Here is a 17,307-nt window from a genome sequence, read left to right as displayed (position 1 = left end):
GAGGCCGTGTTCGATGAGTCAGACAGATCTGGGTTCAGGGTCTGTTTTTATACCCAACAGAAGTGTGACCACAGACAAGCTATTTCACTTGTCTGGACCTTAATGTCTCTATCTTAAGAACATATTTTTGTATAATTATTGATCATGTGTTAGTACCTATTATAACAAAATGGTGGCTTTCACTATTAAAATGGATTACTCTGACTTTTTGACTTCAACTGGCCACCAATGAGGTCACTATGTGGTGTTCTACTGCTCTTGGAGACATAAGGTATTATTCTGGCCAAACTCTTATTCCTATGCCAAATAATGAACCATTCTCCTTCCTTTATAGGTGACCTCCTACTCATGGAAAGTAAAACAAGTTATGAAGACTTGCTGCACCCAGAGGCATCCTTCATGATTAAAGAATAAACACACAAGTTTTTCGAGCAAAATAGAATGTTTCTTTACGACAATTAAAACAATCTTCCCCAATCACATACAATGGCTGTTTTGAAGCTGTTTTCCCAGTCCAAGGTCAGATAGGGGTCAGGACTCTATTATTCTTTCATCTCCAGAATTTACTTAATTTGTAGCTTAATAAGAACCAAGCATGCCTCTGGCCAACAAAAAAGCTGTTTACATACAAGGCTGCATTATTGCTGTACAGCCTCCAGTAGCATATCCCCCATGGCCCCTTGCTTCTGTGCATGCTACATGGTCCCTACTTCTCACTGAAAAGTGTGCTCACCTATCTTGCACACCCCCAGTCCCCACAGCCTGCTCCTTCTGGGGCATCTCAGTCTCAGCGAATGACAACAACCTCACTGTTGTCAATCACAACAGAAATCTGGTGGTCATCTTCGGATGGTGGAGATAGGAGAACCATTTCCTTTGGAGTGTAACTTTGAAGGGCCTTCCAAATCTAGCCCATTTCTAAGCTCCAGTCTCACTACCCTCATTATGACTATTCTCATGTCCTACTTCAACTGTTAAAATAACCATTCCAAGTCTGCCTCCAAAAGTTCAGTATCACTGGAGAGTAAAGGTGAAAGATATCAGAGGTCATATCATGAAGGTCTTCGTATGCTATGCTAAGGAGAGTTTATTTGGTAAGTAATGGGGAGCCATGTGATGGGAACAGATTTGCATTTTAGAAAAATCATTCTTACTGCAAGTGTAGATAGTGAACTAAAAGATATATGAGTAGAAGAGAGAGAGAGCAGGCTAAAGAGGCAATTGCAACAATCTCTGTGAAAGGGTATCATAAACTTAAGTAGTGTGGTAACAGTGGAGATGGAGCAGATGGGATGGTGTGAGAAACAGTAATATGGTAGAAATAAAAGGATTGGCATTTAACAGGGTCCAGGGGATGAGAAGGACCAGAATCTAGGATAATGAAAAGGTTTGTTGTCTTAGAATGGCTGGAAACATTTACACTGGAAAACAGAAAATGCAATGAGATGAAATATTTCTTTAAATACCTCAAGAGCTGTCAGAGGAAAAAAAACTCTGATGATTCAGTTTCTGAATGTCTTCCGAAGGCAAAACAAAGGCAGCTGAAACTGGGAAATGTAGATTTGAGTTTGGTGTAAATACAGCATTCGCTGAAAGATTTCTACTAAAGGTTGCCCCAAATGGGCTCTGATGGGGAGGGACTTCATTAATTCACAGATAGGTTCAATCTCTAGTTGCATAATGTGGATGAATCATTTATAAACATGAAGATTCCTTCAAACATGATGATTCTAGGATTCTCTGTGGCCCAGAGGATTAACATCATGAAGAGGCACAACGATGTCCTCAAGACCACGCTGGGCTCGTAATCTGGTGCCCAATGTTCAGGCCCAGTTCTGTGCCTGCCTAAGTTACAGGGTGACATTAAGTCAGTTGCTTTTTTCTCCCTGGGTCTTCCATCAACATAAAAAAACAAGAAATTGGTATAAATAATAATAAAAACAAAAATAGCAAACAACCCATGAATAGTAGCTGCTTTTGTGTGGTCAAGCGTCATGCTCCATCTTTCACGTATTCTATAGTCTTTAATCCTTACGACCACACTGTGGGCATTATTCATCTCTCCATTCTACAAGTAAGGAGGCTGGGGTGCACAGAGATTATCTTCTTTGTTGTTCTTACACATTGTGATTCTGTTGTTCCAGTGTCAATGGAAGTTGAAGCTAAGTCTTGTTATTACAGCCCACTAGAGAAAAGACCCACAAACTGCTGAAGAAGTCCCCGTCTTTTCTGGGGTTTGATTATTGCACCTTCCCTGGCTTCTGAAAGAGACCCCCAAGATCCTGCTTCTTACTCAAACTAGCTGGCATTTCCACTCCATGAACCATTACAGTACCCTAGTTCTCAGGTAACTTAAAGCTGGGTGGAGGATATAATTTTATATACACAAATAGGCACAAATGTCCATCTTTCCCTCTCTCTCTCTCCAGATCAGATACCACTTCTGATTCACTTTTGTTTGCTCAGTGACTAGTGCAGGGTCTGGCATTTCTCAGGCACTCTGCCAGTATTTGTTGAATGAAAGGCTTGTGAAATACTTCATAATGATTATGAAAAATGTATTCACAATAGCTGTTAGAGTATATATACATTCCACATCTACTATGAGCACAGAACTGAACTAAAAGTGGGAAAAGGGCAAATTTGCAGAAGAAAAAAATTTTTCTTTTTTTTTTTTTTTTTTTTTTTGAGACCGAGTCTTGCTCTGTCACCCAAGCTGGAGTGCAGTGGCACCATCTTGGCTCACTGCAACCTCTGCCTCCCGGTTCAAGCAATTCTCCTGCCTCAGCCTCCCACATAGCTGGGATTACAGGAGTGAGCCACCACACCCTACTAATTTTTGTATTTTTAGTAGAGATGGGGTTTCGCCATGTTGGCCAGGCTGGTCTCGAACTCCTGACCTCAGATGATCCACCTGCCTCAGACTCCCAAAGTGCTGGGATTGCAGGCGTGAGCCACCGTGCCCAGCCAGAAAAATTTTTAAAAATTAGAACATACACTATTTGAGATGCCCACTAGCATCCAACTGGAGCTCTCTAGTAGGCATCCAGATATACAAATGGCAGAGCAACACGGGAGGGTGGGTCTATGGATAGAAATTTCAGAGTGATAGTATCTAAATAGGTGGCATTTAAGTCCATAGGACCTGGTGGGATCACCAAAGGAGTAAGAGTAAAGACCGAAAATAGGAAATAACCAAAGGAAAGCATCGTTAAGCACTCCAACATAGAAAATGGGGGGGGGGGGGGAACCAGTAAAAGGGACTAAAAGTCATAGCAAGTGTTCTAGGAGAAAAGCCAGAAGTTAAGGGAAGTGTCCCAGAAGCCAAGTGAAGAAAAGAAGAAAAGAAATGATTGATTCAAGTGCTGTTGAGAGTTTAAGAAACACGAATTTACCATAGTATTTGGCAATGGGCAGGTGACTGGTAATATTGATGAGGGCAGTTCAGAGATGAACGTTTGCACAGAAGGGTGTGTTGATCACTTGCTTGTTTGATCTCACATCCATCCCATCCCACACTTCTTAGTTTTACATTGCAGGGAAATTCAGTTTCTAATATTCCTTGCCAAGTGGCTTCAGAGCAGATTGTATTTATGGGAGAACCTGGCAAAAAATTGATGGACAGAAGGAAAATACCAGCTAGAATATGTCTCTCCCTGCTTTGAGTAGCCCCTCCAACAGGGCTTGCATCTTCTCCATGATTCTGGCTACCACTGGACATTCCTCTCTTTGTGGGTCCAAGTTCTTACTGAGTAGACCTTCTGAGGCTCCAGCTTCCTTGGAGCTCTGGAAACAATAGTTCGTTCCTCCATCTCCCTCATTCTCCTTGTGGTAGTGGCCTTCTACCATGGTTAGTGTTGGAGTTGCCTTACCTTTTCGTGGCCACTCTTTCTTCTCTTCCCCATGCAGAGCCCACTCCCAGAGACATGTCTGACTTTATTCATTTTATTTTTGGTCAGCAAAATCCGGAGCCCTGCGTTCCACACATTCTGGGCTACTATCCAGGCATCCCTGTGGTTTCCAAGCACATTTTTGAAAAGGACATGGGGACCTGATCCCCAAGAACAAATGTTCATTGAGTGTTTTAGCGAATGGCCCCTGGGGTGGCTGATAGCCTATTAATAGCTAGGGTAGATTATGCCTCCTCCTGAGGCATAATCCCTTTCCCAGGTGCAGTGGGCAGACTCATCCACAGGAAAGGTTTAAGCAAATAAATGTGCTACCACTATTTCTAAGTGTCCCATCTGAGGAATGCTGAAAAGAAGGCACACACAAATTAACTCAGCATGCTTTGCATAAATGAATGGGAGGCAAATTCGATGGGCTATAGAAATGGGAACGGGAGTCTCAATTTCACCCAATTATTTTCTCCAGGTGAATCACGAGTTTCTGATATTTGAAAATACTTAAATCTGAGCTTCTTAGATTTTGAGTTTCTTGGTGTAATTCTTGTGTCTCTAGGACTCCTCAGTCTATTCATGTAAATTGTGTCCCTTTTAACAACCCACATTTCACTGGCTTTTCCCCCCATCTGCTTCTGCAGGCCCTTTAGCCCATCCCAAATGTTCTACTGGGATGGCTCTTCTCTGTCTCCCCAACACCCCTGTCAGATGGTGCTAGTTCTCAGCTAGCTTCTGATAACACCTTCTTCCCTTCTCCCTTCTGACCTAAGGGTGGTAAATCCTTCCTTTAGGTGCTGGTCCCTGGGTGCCTCACCATGTGTGATGGTTAATACTGAGTGTCAACTTGATTGGATTGAAGGATACAAAATATTGATCCTGGGTGTGTTGGTGAGGGTGTTGCCAAGAGATATTAACATTTGAGTCAGTGTGCTGGGGAAGGCTGACCCGCCCTTAGTCTGGTGTGCACAGTCTAATCAGCTGCCAGAGAATATAAAGCCTCCCAGCCTACATCTTTCTCCCATGCTGGATGCTTCCTGCCCTTGAACGTTGGACTCCAAGTTCTTCAGTGTTGGGACTCCGACTGGCTCTCCTTGCTTCTCAGCTTGCAGATGGTCTATTGTGGGACCGTGTGATTGTGTAAGTTAATATTTAATAAACTCCCCTTTATATGTATATATATGAACCATATATATGTATGAATCTTATATATAACTATATATATATATAACCTCATATATATATAAAACCTCATATGTATATATAAAACCATATATATATAACCTCATATATGTCATATATATGTCATATATATATGAGGTTATATATATATGGTATATATATATGTATATATATACACACATGAACCTTTGTGCCAGAAGGAACAGCTTTCCCATCCCCAGTAGTGGCAACATCCCCTCCCCGACCCATGCTGCCATCAGCCTTTCCACCTTTGTCTGAGGAGATAAACCCTGCACTGCCTGAGGCAACAGTGATGGCCTCCCCTGAGGCAGTTGCCAGGCAAGATAATGTTGATTCTCCTCAGGAGCCACCTTAACACCTCTGTTTGCTTCTAGACCTATAACTAGATTAAAGTCCAAGCAGGCCCCTAGAGGTGAGGTTGAGAGTGTGACCCACAACGAGGTGCGCTACACTCAAAAATAACTGTTGGAGTTCTCTAATTTATGTAAACGGCAACCTGGACAACAGAAATGGGAATGGGTATTAAGGGTATGGGATAATGGTGGAAGGAACAGAGTTGGATCAGGCTGAATTTGTTGATTTGGGCCCACTAAGTAGGGATTCTTCTTTTAATGTTGCAGCTCAGGGAGTTAAAAAAAAAAAAAAAAGTTCTAATAGTTTGTTTGCTTGGTTAGCTGAAATATGGATTAAAAGATAGCCCACTGTGAGCAAGCTGGAAATACCTGATCTTCCTTGGTTTAATGAAGAGGAAGGGATCCAAAAGCTTAGGGAGATTGGGATGGTGGAGTGGATTAGTCACTTTAGACCTACTTATTCCAGCTGGATAATTCTTTCCACAAGAATTAATTTAATTTACCCTGATACTAAGAATGATTGGATAGACCGATATTTATTAACTTTAGTTACTAGTATTTTAAAAGAAAATATTGCCAATTGAGTAGTGGAAAATGTTACTTCCTTTCAGCAAAGTTACTAGAGATTTTGAATCTTATGCCATGCCTTTATCTGTGAAGTAAATTTCTTATGTGTATTGAGTTTTAGTTGGTAACAATTAACTTTGAAAAAATAAATTGCTTTTTACAGCTTGCTTTTCTTTGTGGATAGTGCATGTCACAGAATATTCTGCATCTTAAGCTTCCTTCCCTATCCAGACCAAATTCCCAACTTCTTACCACTGAAAGATGTTTTTCATCAAGTGAGTTCAGACCTGATCACCTAAGAGGCCAAGTTGTCCCTTCCAGTTGAGATGGACAGGTTCTAATTAGGCAGTACTATGATTATAAGGAAACTATTCACTTATGAAATATAGAGGAAATGTGACAGGGAGTGAGGAAATCCATTGCATTATATAAATGGTTACAGACACCTGGGAGTTAAGACTCACTACCATTGGCTGCACATTTTCTAAAGGAAATAACCCAGATGAAAAATATGCCTTGGGTGGAGACACACAATATAAGCCTTGTGTAAGTAAACTCACATTTCAAGAAAAAAATTTAGATTCAAGACATACATAGGCAGGTTTGCTGCACGGATATATTGTGTGATGCCGAGGTTTGGGCTATAATTGAACCTGTCACCAAATAGAGAAAATAGTACCTAATAGGTAGTTTTTCACGATCTTTTCCTCCCTTCCTCCTTTTGGAGTCTGCAGTGTCTATTGGTAAACCTACATTTTATTTATAAAAATGAGTCTAGAAAAATTACGACTGCACAAAACGTTACTCTGGAGCACTTTCTTCCATTCAATCCAAGCAAGTTTAAGAGTCCACAGTGCTGAAATAGAGAAGAGCACTGGATAAGGAATTCCTTATTTTTTTCCACTTGCTCCGCTTACATGGAGAAATTTTACTCATCTTTTAGGTAGCTTGACTCAGGTGTTATTGCCTCCCTGTACCATCAGGAAGGATAGGTAATCCTGATCTATGTGTTGGTTTCCATGTTCTTTTGTATTCTTGGAAATCATATGCCTCTTTCCCCTGTGTCTTCAATTTATCCCTCTCAACTGTACTCTTTCTTTTTTTTTAATTTAATTTTAAGTTCTGGGATACATGTACAGGATGTGCAGGTTTGTTACATAGGTAAACGTGTACCATTGTGGTTTGCTGCACCTACCAACCCATCACCTAGGTATTAAGCCTTGCATGCATTAGCTATTTATCCTGATGTTCTCCCTTCCCCTGTCTCCCTGATAGGCCCCAGTGTGTGTTGCTCCCCTCCCTGTGTCCATGCGTTCTCATTGTTCAGCTCCCACTTATAAATGAGAACATGCAGTGTTTGGTTTCCTGTTCCTGTGTTAGTTTGCCGAGGATAATGGCTTCCAGCTCCATCTATGTCTCTGCAAAGGACATGATCTCATTCCTTTTTATGGCTGCATAGTATTCCATGGCGAAAAGTGCTACATTTTCTTTATCCAGTCTATCATTGATGGGCATTTGGGTTGATTCCATGTCTTTGCTATTGCGAATAATGCTGCAATCAACATACACATGCATGTATCTTTATAATAGAATGATTTATATTCCTTTGGATATATACCCAGCAATGGGATTGCTAGATCAAATGGTATTTCTGGTCCCAGATCTTTGAGGAATTGCCACACTGTCTTCCACAATGGTTGAATTAATTTATACTCCCACCAATGTGTAAAAGTGTTCTTATTTCTCCACAGCCTTGCCAGAATCTATTGTGTCTTGACTTTTTAATAATCACCATTCTGAATGGAGTGAGATGGTGTCTCATTGTGATTTTGTTTTGCATTTCTCTACTGATCAGTGATGTTGCGTTTTTTTTCATATGTTTGTTGGCTGCATCAATGTCTTCTTTTGAGAAGTGTCTGTTCATGTCCTTTGCCCACTTTTTTATGGGGTTGTTTTTTTCTTGTAAATTTGCTTAAATTCCTTATAGATTCTGGATACTAGACCTTTGTCAGATGGATCAATTGCAAAAGTTTTCTCCCATTCCATAGGCTGCCTGTCCACTCTGATGATAATTTCTTTGCCTGTGCAGAAGCTCTTTAGTTTAATTAGATTCCATTTGTCAACTTTTGCTTTTGTTGCAATTGCTTTTGATGGTTTTTTTTTTGTCATAAAATCTTTGCCTGTGCCTATATCCTGACTGGTATTGTCCAGATTTTCTTCTAGGATTTTATAGTTTTGGGTTTTACATGTAAGTCTTTAATCCATCTCGAGTTAATTTTTGTATAAGCTGTAAGAAAGGAGTTCAATTTCAGTTTTCTGCATATGGCTAGCCATCAACTGGACCCTTGCTATCCATAATCAAGCATGCTTCAGTTTCTTTCAATTTATAAAAGACTCTCTGAAGCCCACATACACCTCCAGATACTGACATTTTTCTCTCCTTTTCTTCAGTGCTGAATTTCTTGACAAAACTGTCTATGCTCTGTCTCCACTTCATTTTTCATTCCTTCTTCAACCCACTGCAATCTGGTTCTTTCTTATAATTCCACCAAAATAGCTCTCACTAGAGTTACCTTCATGGTGCTGAACCCAGTGAACAACAAGTTATCATTGTACTAGCCTTATCAGAAGAACTTATTACTATTGAACACTGGCCTCTCTGTCTTGATTTACTCTTGCCTTGCCTCTGTGACACCACATTCCCTTGACTTTCTTAACACCTTTCCGGTTTCTCCTCCTGAGCCTCCTTTGCTGGATCCTCATCTTTGTCCTGACCCCTAGTTGCTGGCAACTCTTCCCCTTCCGGCACCATCTCCACTCCCAGAGTTTCAATCCATATCTTTGCCAATATCTGCTGTCTTTGTATCTCAGATCTACTCATCACTCATACATACTTTTGTGTATCCAAACTCCAATATGGTCTCTCTCAAAGGAATTTTGAAATCAATATACTCCAGAGTGAATTCATCATACTCTCCCCTAAACCTGCTCCTTCCCCAGTATCTGTCACTTAGCAATATTCTTCTATAAGTTTTGGTTCTTTGTTTGTTTACTCAAGGATTTATTGACTAATTGATTAGGCCTAAGTTGTGTTTTTCCAACAGTCAAGGAGAAAGCTTTACACTTCATTAACATCAGCCTAGAAAAACTTCCTGTTTTACCAAAATTACTTCCTCAATTCTCCTTTTGAATGTGTCCCATCAGTATTGTCAGTGATACATAAATTCTTTGCAAATCCTGAGTCTTTTAAAAAATAGAAGATATGTCTTTTTATTTTACACTTTTAACTTTGAAACCATACATTTACAATGCTCCTTATGCACTGGAAATAGACTGAATGCAAATAAAGCAGAGTTTGCTTAAAAAAAAAAAAAAAATCTGATGCTTTGAAATGTTTCCAACTATGTGAAAAACAATCACAAAAAGCCTATTCTATCCCCTTTGTGGCTATTGAATGAAGCTGCAGTGGAAGAAGCTGCCCAGCTGGGACATTTCTTAATCATATTTCTAGCCAAACTCTTGCAAAAACACATCAGTTAGAAAAATTCTGAATACTAATGACAATCCCTTATATTTGCATAAGCAAAAACATGCATAAGGGATTGCTTCACAATATGCAAAGTATTTTAGAGTCTTTATCTTCAGTCTTGCAGCTGCCCTGACAGATAGACAGAGCTTTATATTTTGCAGATGAGGAAACTGAGGTCCAGAGAGAGAGAAAGTTTTTCAGTATGTAGCTTATAAGCCTTATTGCAGGATATTGAATTCAGGTCTATGTATTCTGAGTTTAGGACTACCCTGTCTCACACTACCCCTTGCCCTGCCTTTGACTGCAGGAATTCCAGCAAGTATGCTGCACTGTCTTCTTTTCCAGGGAATAGAGCAGATTGGTTTTAACAGAAGGGGAAAAACAACATGGAAGAGAGATAATTTAGAACACCGTTATGGAGAAGCATGAAATTATTATAATGGCAAAAACTGCAATTTTGCACAAACCTAATAGGTTGGCCTGGAAATTAGGGTTTAGGGAGGAGAATAGCAGGAGATAAGGCTGGAAAAGGTAGCTGAAGTGGCACTTGAGGATTGCCTGAATTCTCCCCACACTGCAGGACACATATGTAGAAGGAATTTTCCAACACAGCCTGTTCTGACTCCTACATCCAAAACAATGGTGCAATGGACCATGTAAGCTGGGAAAAATCTTCAAAGTGGCTCCAAGTCAGTCTGGAAAGTGGGTAGCTAAGTTATGGTAGTATGTGCTTACATTTAGCATATCAACTCCCCACCATCTCCTTGCACCCCAACTTTACCCTTCATTCACAATTTTTAAAGAAGCATTGTGTTTGAGAATGTCTACCTTACTGCATTTCGAGCTCTTTGTGGGCAGGAACTACATCATATTCATGTGTAATTACATGCCTTCATCTATGCCTAATACAGAGCCTTGCACACAGTAGAAACTCAATATTAGATAAATAGACAAGTAGGTAAAAGGAATTTGGGGTCTAGAGAGGTTCAGTGATTAGGGATGGAGGTGGCGGTGGCAAATGGGGAAAATAGTGGGTTTTATAGAGAAGCAATGCATTTTATCGACAAATGGGGCTCTCAACTGTGTTACTTGGGTAAATTCCTTCACTACTCTGATCCTCATTTTCTTTACATGTGAATTGGAGATACTAACATTAAGTTTATATTGTTTTAGTGAGGATTGCATTCAATGTAGTTAGATTAACATATAGGTATTTAAATGTATCTGTCACTAAAATGTCTTCACATTTCTCATATGCAATTTTTTCTACTGAGTGAAGCAGTCCATCCATTCAGGTGTGCAAAACTATATATTACTGTGTTTGTTTTCCCCTTAGAGTAAACTTCATTTTGATTGAGCTTCTGTCCAACTGAGCTGGGAAGAATATAAGTCTTAATTATTATTGGGGCTTTATTCTTCCAAGTGTTGTGGAATGGTTCCAAAGTCTTATGCAAGTCGAGGACAAGGGAGGTCTTCTCTGTCCATTGGCCATCTCACCAGATTTTCTCATGACTGGCTCTTGTCTTCATGAAGGCTCTTAGCTCAAGTATGTTCTCAGAGAAGGCTTTAGGACCAATAATATAAAATCACTCCTCCCCTGTCATGCTGTTTTATTTTCTTTCTAGCACACTCCTAGCCTTGCTCTCTCCCCCAGGCTGGAGTGCAGTGACACAATCATGGCTTACTGTAGCCTTGACCTCCCAGACTCAAGCAATCTTCCCACCTCAGTTTCCCATGTAGCTGGGACTACGACATGCACCACCACACCTGGCTAATTTTTCAAAGATTTTTGTAGAGATGGGGTCTCCCTATGTTGCCCAGGGTGGTTTCAAATCCCTCCCAACCTCGGGCCTCTCAAAGTACTGGGATTATGGGTGTGAGCCACCATGCCCAGCCAATATCTTATATTTTAGTGTTTGATCATGTTCTGCCTTCATCAAATATCATGTAAGCTCTATGAAAGCAGTATTTCCTGTGCCTAGAATACAATCCCCTTTTGCTGATTTGTCTCCATGGGTTTTACCATTAGGCAGCACTAAGACCTGAACATAAAGAGAACTGATGACTTTGTCTTCAAAATTTCTTCTTCCTTTGTTTTTGCCCTCTCTCCTCCTCCCCAGAGATACCTGTGTACTCTCTTCAACAGACTTAGGCCTTTAAAATCTAAAGGAAGAGATACAGACTTCTAGCTGCTTCTGTTTCCAGCACCTGCCAAGATATCTGAAGCAATGGATTATTGCTTGGCTTTCGTATTCAGAGGAGGTGAGGATAGGTTTAAGAAGAAAACCATTAGGAGAATAAAACATTTATTCAAAAATTTCCATGTTCTCTTGGTGTTGCTGTTACCCAGAATATATCTCCTTGGCACTAACTTGTACATGAAGAAGTCTGCTTCTACCAATATCCAAAATGTCCTGTCTAGGGGTAAAGTAACCAACCATCCTAGAGTGCTTGGGACTATCCTGATTTTAGCAATAAAGGTTCTGCATTTCAGCCTTTCAGTCCTAAGCAAACTGAGATTGTTGGCCACTCTACCTGGAGTAGCATGGTATTTAGCCTTCAAAAAGGGCAAGCCAGAAGTTTCAGAAAATTAATGCCCAGGAAGCAGCCCTCAATCAATGAGAAACAGGGAGTTGGTGGATGAATATCCTCTATCAAATGGGAAAAAAACTGGATAACTACAGGTGTGTTTTCTTCTGTTTCTAAGAGTTCAGCAGAATTGAACCACAGTTGCCCACAGCAGTAGCTGATCTGATAATACTACATTTATTTGTTCCCTTGTTTTCTTTCTCTTCTTTTCTACATCCCTATAGGTATTTCCTGGCATTCCTTCTCAGATAAACTACTTGCACCTCAAATTCTTGTCTTAGGGTTTGCTTGCTTCTGGGAAAACCTGAAGCCAAATGACTTACAAACTGCAGAGCTTGGCTGACACTTGCATTGATGAAATCCTCATCCTGGTATAACCATGTTCAAATGTAGTGGGTTCTCTCTTTTGGATGAAGCTTTCGATAGTTGGGTACAAAACAGTTGGTGAAAACTCTACATATGCCTAACAAAGATGGTAACCAAAGGGGGTTTTTGTGACTCTTGGCCTGTTCAACCTCAATTGTTTCTATACCCTAGAGGTGTGTATTGGCTGAGAAGAAAGTTTTTGGAATGCTGAGGCATTTTCTTTTCTCTGGCTCCTCTGTGGATATTTTCTCATCTCAAGGTTAGTATCTTAGTCTATTTATGCTGCTAATATGATACCTTTTAACTTCTAAAGAACTTTTAAAGAACAATTTATTTCTCACAGTTGCAGAGGCTTAGAAGTTCAAGATCAAGGTGCAGGCAAGTTTAATGATTTAGTAAGGGCTGCTGTCTCTGCTCCCAAGATGGCAGCTTGTTGCTGCATCCTCCAAAGAGCGGGGAATGCTGTGTCCTTACATGGTGGAAGGCAGAAGAACCAGAGCCAAATGCTTTGTGAAGCCTCTTCTATAAGGGCCTTAATCCCATTCATGAGGGAGGAGACTTCATGGTCTAATCACCTCTTAAAGGCCCTCACATCTTAATACTATGACATCAGGCATTAAGTTTCAACCCCTGAGTTTTGGAGGGGACACATTCAAACTATAGCATTTTGCCCCATCCTCCAAAATTAATGTCCTTCTCATGTGCAAAATACATTAATCGCATCCCAATAGCCCCCAAAGTCTTAACTCATTCTTGCATCAACTTAAAAGTCTAGAGTCTTACCTAAATCAAATATGGGTGAGACTCAAGGCACAATTCATCCTTAAGCAAATTTCCCTATAGCTGTGAGCCTGTGAAATCAAACAAGTTATATGATTCTAAAAGGTAATGGTGGGACAGCCATAGAATAGGCATTTCCAATTCAAAGGGAGAAATAGTCAAGAAGAAAGAGGTAGCAGATCCCAAATCAGTCCCAAACCTAAGCAGGCAAACAATATTGTCTTAAGGCTTGAGAAGAATTTTCTTGATTTCATGTCCTGTCTTCCAGAAACACTGGGGTGGGGGTTGGGTCCCCAAAGCTACAGGGGACCATGCCCCCATGGCTTTACTAGGCATAGCCCACACAGTAGCCCTTACAGGTTGGAGTTGGGTGCCTGGAGCTTTTCCAGGCTGGTGTTGCATGCTGGTGGCCCTACAGCTCTGGGGTGTAGAGGTGTCCCTCCCACCATGGATCCACAAAGCTTTACCCTAGGAAGGCTTTCTTCAGTGCCCCTGCTCCACTGACCATTCTCTCTCTGGGCCCTGAGCTCGCTGAGGCATCCTTTGAAACTTAGGTGGAGGTAAACAGTACTTCCACAGTGTATATGCTCTGCAAGCCTGTAGAATTAGCACCATGTGGATGCCATCAAGTTTTACAGCTTGTACCTTTCAGAGTGGTAGCCTGAGCCATATTCAGGCTCACTTGAGCCACAGGAGTACCTTGGCTTGGAGACCAAGGAGTACTGAACCAAAATGCAGGGAATGGAAGAGACGTTAGGCAGCCTTGGGCTGCAAGTCGTAAGGTCTCACAGTTGCTTTGGCTCCCCACCCCACCAAAACCTGTTCTACCCTCAAGGCTCCTGTGCTGTAAGCCTGTGGTAGGCATAGTAGACTTGAAGATATCTGAAATGCCTTTGAGATTATTCTCCCATTGTCTTGATGAATAGCATCTGGCTTTCTTCTACCCATATTAATCACTATCAAACAGTCACTTGGCCATACCCTTGGTTTTGTTCTACATATGGTTTTTTCTTTACATGGCCAGGTTGAGAATTCTCTAGATCTTTAAGTTATGCTTCCCTTTTAATTATAAATTTTGTCTTTAAATATTATTTTCTCTTCTCACATTTTACTATAAGCAGTTAAGAGAAGCTATACAACACCCTGAACACTGTCTGCTTGGAGATTTCTTGTACCTAATGTTTCAGTTCATCACTCTAAAGTTCTGCCTTTCACAAAGTCCTAGGACACAGACACACTTCATCCAAGCTCTTTGCCACTTGGTAACAAGGATGACCATCACTCTAATTTGATAAGATGGTCCTCATTTCCATTTAAGACCTCATCGGAATGACCTTTACTATTCACATCTCTACCAGTATGCGGATCACATTCACTTAGGTAATTTCTAAGACAACTGAAACTCTCTCTCCAGCTCTTTTCTTCTGAGCCTGCATCAGAATCACACTTAATGGTCCATTCATGGCAACCTAGGGTCCTTCTAATATTCACTTCAAAGCTGTCTCAGTCTTTACCCATTACCTAGTTCCAAGCTCAATAACACATTTTTTAAGTATTTGTTATAGTGACACCCAACTCCTGGTAACAATTTTTGTCTTAGCCTGTTTATGCTGCCATAACAAGATACCTGAGACTGGGTAACTTATAAAGAATAGTATTTTTTTCTCATATTTCTGGAGGCTGGGAGGTTCAAGATCAAGGCAGTGGCAAGTTTGGTTGTTTGGTGAGGGGTGCTCTGTGCTTCCAAGATGGCACCTTGTGGCTGCATCCTCCAGAGGGGAGGAATGCTGTGTCCTTACTTGGTGGAAGACAGAAGGGCAAGAGCCAAATGTTGCATAAAGCGTCTTGTAGAAGGTCCTTAATCCCATCAAGAAAGAGGAGCCCTCATGGCTTAATCACCTCTTAAAGGCTCCATCTCTTAATATTATCACAATGGCCACTAAGTGTTAACACTTGAATTTTGGAGGGGACACATTTAAATGATAGCAGCTAGTGAAGAAGGCCTATAAAAAGTCCATCCAAGAGACATGTATGTGTTCCCTGAACTTTGTTCTTGATTCATATCTAGAAGTATTAAGAACAAGAGGTTTTGCTATTTCCCTAATGGTGGAGTAAAGATAAGGGGCTATTTTGGGAGCAAGCCTCACTCCCCTGGTGTCCAGCCCAAAGCCATATGTTTCTCGTAAATACCAGCCATGTGTTCTTTTGGAGTGACAAGATTGAGTATGAGATGTGACTCAAAAGGACTTCATGATGAGGTTGGGTGAAAGTGTTGTACGAAACCAGCTGCAATGTCATGAAAACACGGGAGCAGTTTTAAGAGGAGATTCACACAGCTAGGGACTGAGCCTTCAAACTAACAGCCATTTGAATGTAGCCATCTTGGCAACATCTTTCAGCCCTAGCCACACCTTCAGATGACTGCATTTCTGGCCAACAGCTTGACTGCAGCATCATGAGAGAGCCTGAGCCAAAACCATCCAGCTAAGCTGCGCTCTTGGGTTCCTGAAGACAGAAACTGAAGACAGATATAATGTTTATTGTTTTAAACTGCTAAGTTTGGGGGTATTTTATAAATACCTATCAGATCACAGATAACTAATACTTTCTGGTAAAAAAAAAAAAAAAGTGTTGACTGTTCTCAAAAGGTAATCACTGAAGTGTCCACAAAAGCAGCCCACTAGTGAAAATGTCAGCTTTGAACATTTGCCAATCCTAGAGGGCACTGATGGCAAATCACAGCCATACCAATCAGAATTTTTTTTTTTAATATTTCTCTTTTGTGACCCTGCCCACATTCTGGGCTAACAAGGTAGGGAGAAAAAGTGAACCAGGGGACCAGACCCAGAAAAGATGCTAACTAACTCCTCAGATTTGTGAAAAGATGTTTTAACTTTCAATGAAAGTAGAAAAGTTTGCGTCTTACATGCATCTGGGTTTTTTTTTTATTGCTGAGATTAAAAAGAGCAGAAGGATTAAGAGAATTGCCCTAGATTTCAACCATTGGGTGGGAAAAAAGTAGCCAGAGTGGGTATGAACAGGCTATGGGGGAGAAGAATAAAGTTCTGTGTTTAGTGAAGACATTATCTTTTAACCTTGTCCTTGCATTAGCATTCACAGTCCTCCACAGCTTAGGTTCTTGTCTTTTCAGCATCAACTCCTCTTTTGCTAGGGAAAAACTAACTCATCTTTGCAATATAAGTATCACCTGTTCTAAGCAAGGTCTCCTGGATCCCCATGTGAAAATTATCATCTTCCTCTCCCAGGATATTTTAGCTCTTCAGGTCTTGGCTGTCCCTTCCACATTGCCACACATCCTTTGTGGCAATTTTTTTTTAAGAAGCAGGATCTTGCTATGTCACCCAACCTGGAGTGTAGTGGCTATTCACAGGCATAATCATAGTGCATTATAGCTTGAACTCCTAGGCTCAAGTGATCTTCCTGCCTCAGTCTCAGAAGCAGCTGGGACTACAGACATGTGTCATCATTTCTGGCTGCTTTGTGACTTTTTTTTATTTTTTGAGATGGAGTTTTGCTCTTGTCACCCAGGCTGGAACTCAATGGCATGGTCTTGGCTCACTGCAACCTCTGCCTCCCAGATTCAAGCGATTCTCTTGTCTCAGCCTTCCAAGTAGCTGGGATTACAGATGCCTGCCACCACTCCCAGCTAATTTTTGCATTTTTAGTAGAGGCGGGGTTTCACCATGTTGGCCAGGCTAGTCTCGAACTCCTGACCTCAAGAGATCTGCCTGCCTCGGCCTCCCAAAGTGCTGGGATTCCAAGTGTGAGCCACTGCACCCAGCCATGACATTTGTAAATGTAAATAGTTCCTTAAGTTGTCTTCTCTTGCTCTTGTACTGGATTGTGAGCTCCTTGAAGTTGATCCTATTTGGATTAAGGTTATAATAGAGATTCAAGGACTAACAATGCAGAGATTAAGAAGATGATCACTTTGTATTTGAGTTACTACATAGGAAGTATAGCTGAAAGACAGTCCTTACCTTACAGAAAGGTATTGAGT

The 17,307-nt window shown here is 40.9% G+C and overlaps 1 pseudogene; it reads right to left on the bottom strand.

Annotated features, from left to right (window-relative positions):
- Positions 1-17,307, bottom strand: part of LOC129458267 (uncharacterized) — a 73,830-nt pseudogene that overhangs the window by 5,262 nt on the left and 51,261 nt on the right.

The sequence above is a fragment of the Symphalangus syndactylus genome, chromosome 19 (genome assembly GCF_028878055.3).
Source record: "Symphalangus syndactylus isolate Jambi chromosome 19, NHGRI_mSymSyn1-v2.1_pri, whole genome shotgun sequence".
NCBI lineage: Eukaryota > Metazoa > Chordata > Mammalia > Primates > Hylobatidae > Symphalangus > Symphalangus syndactylus.
Note: the sequence above shows the minus strand (reverse complement) of the source record. Positions and strands in the feature narration are given on the sequence as shown.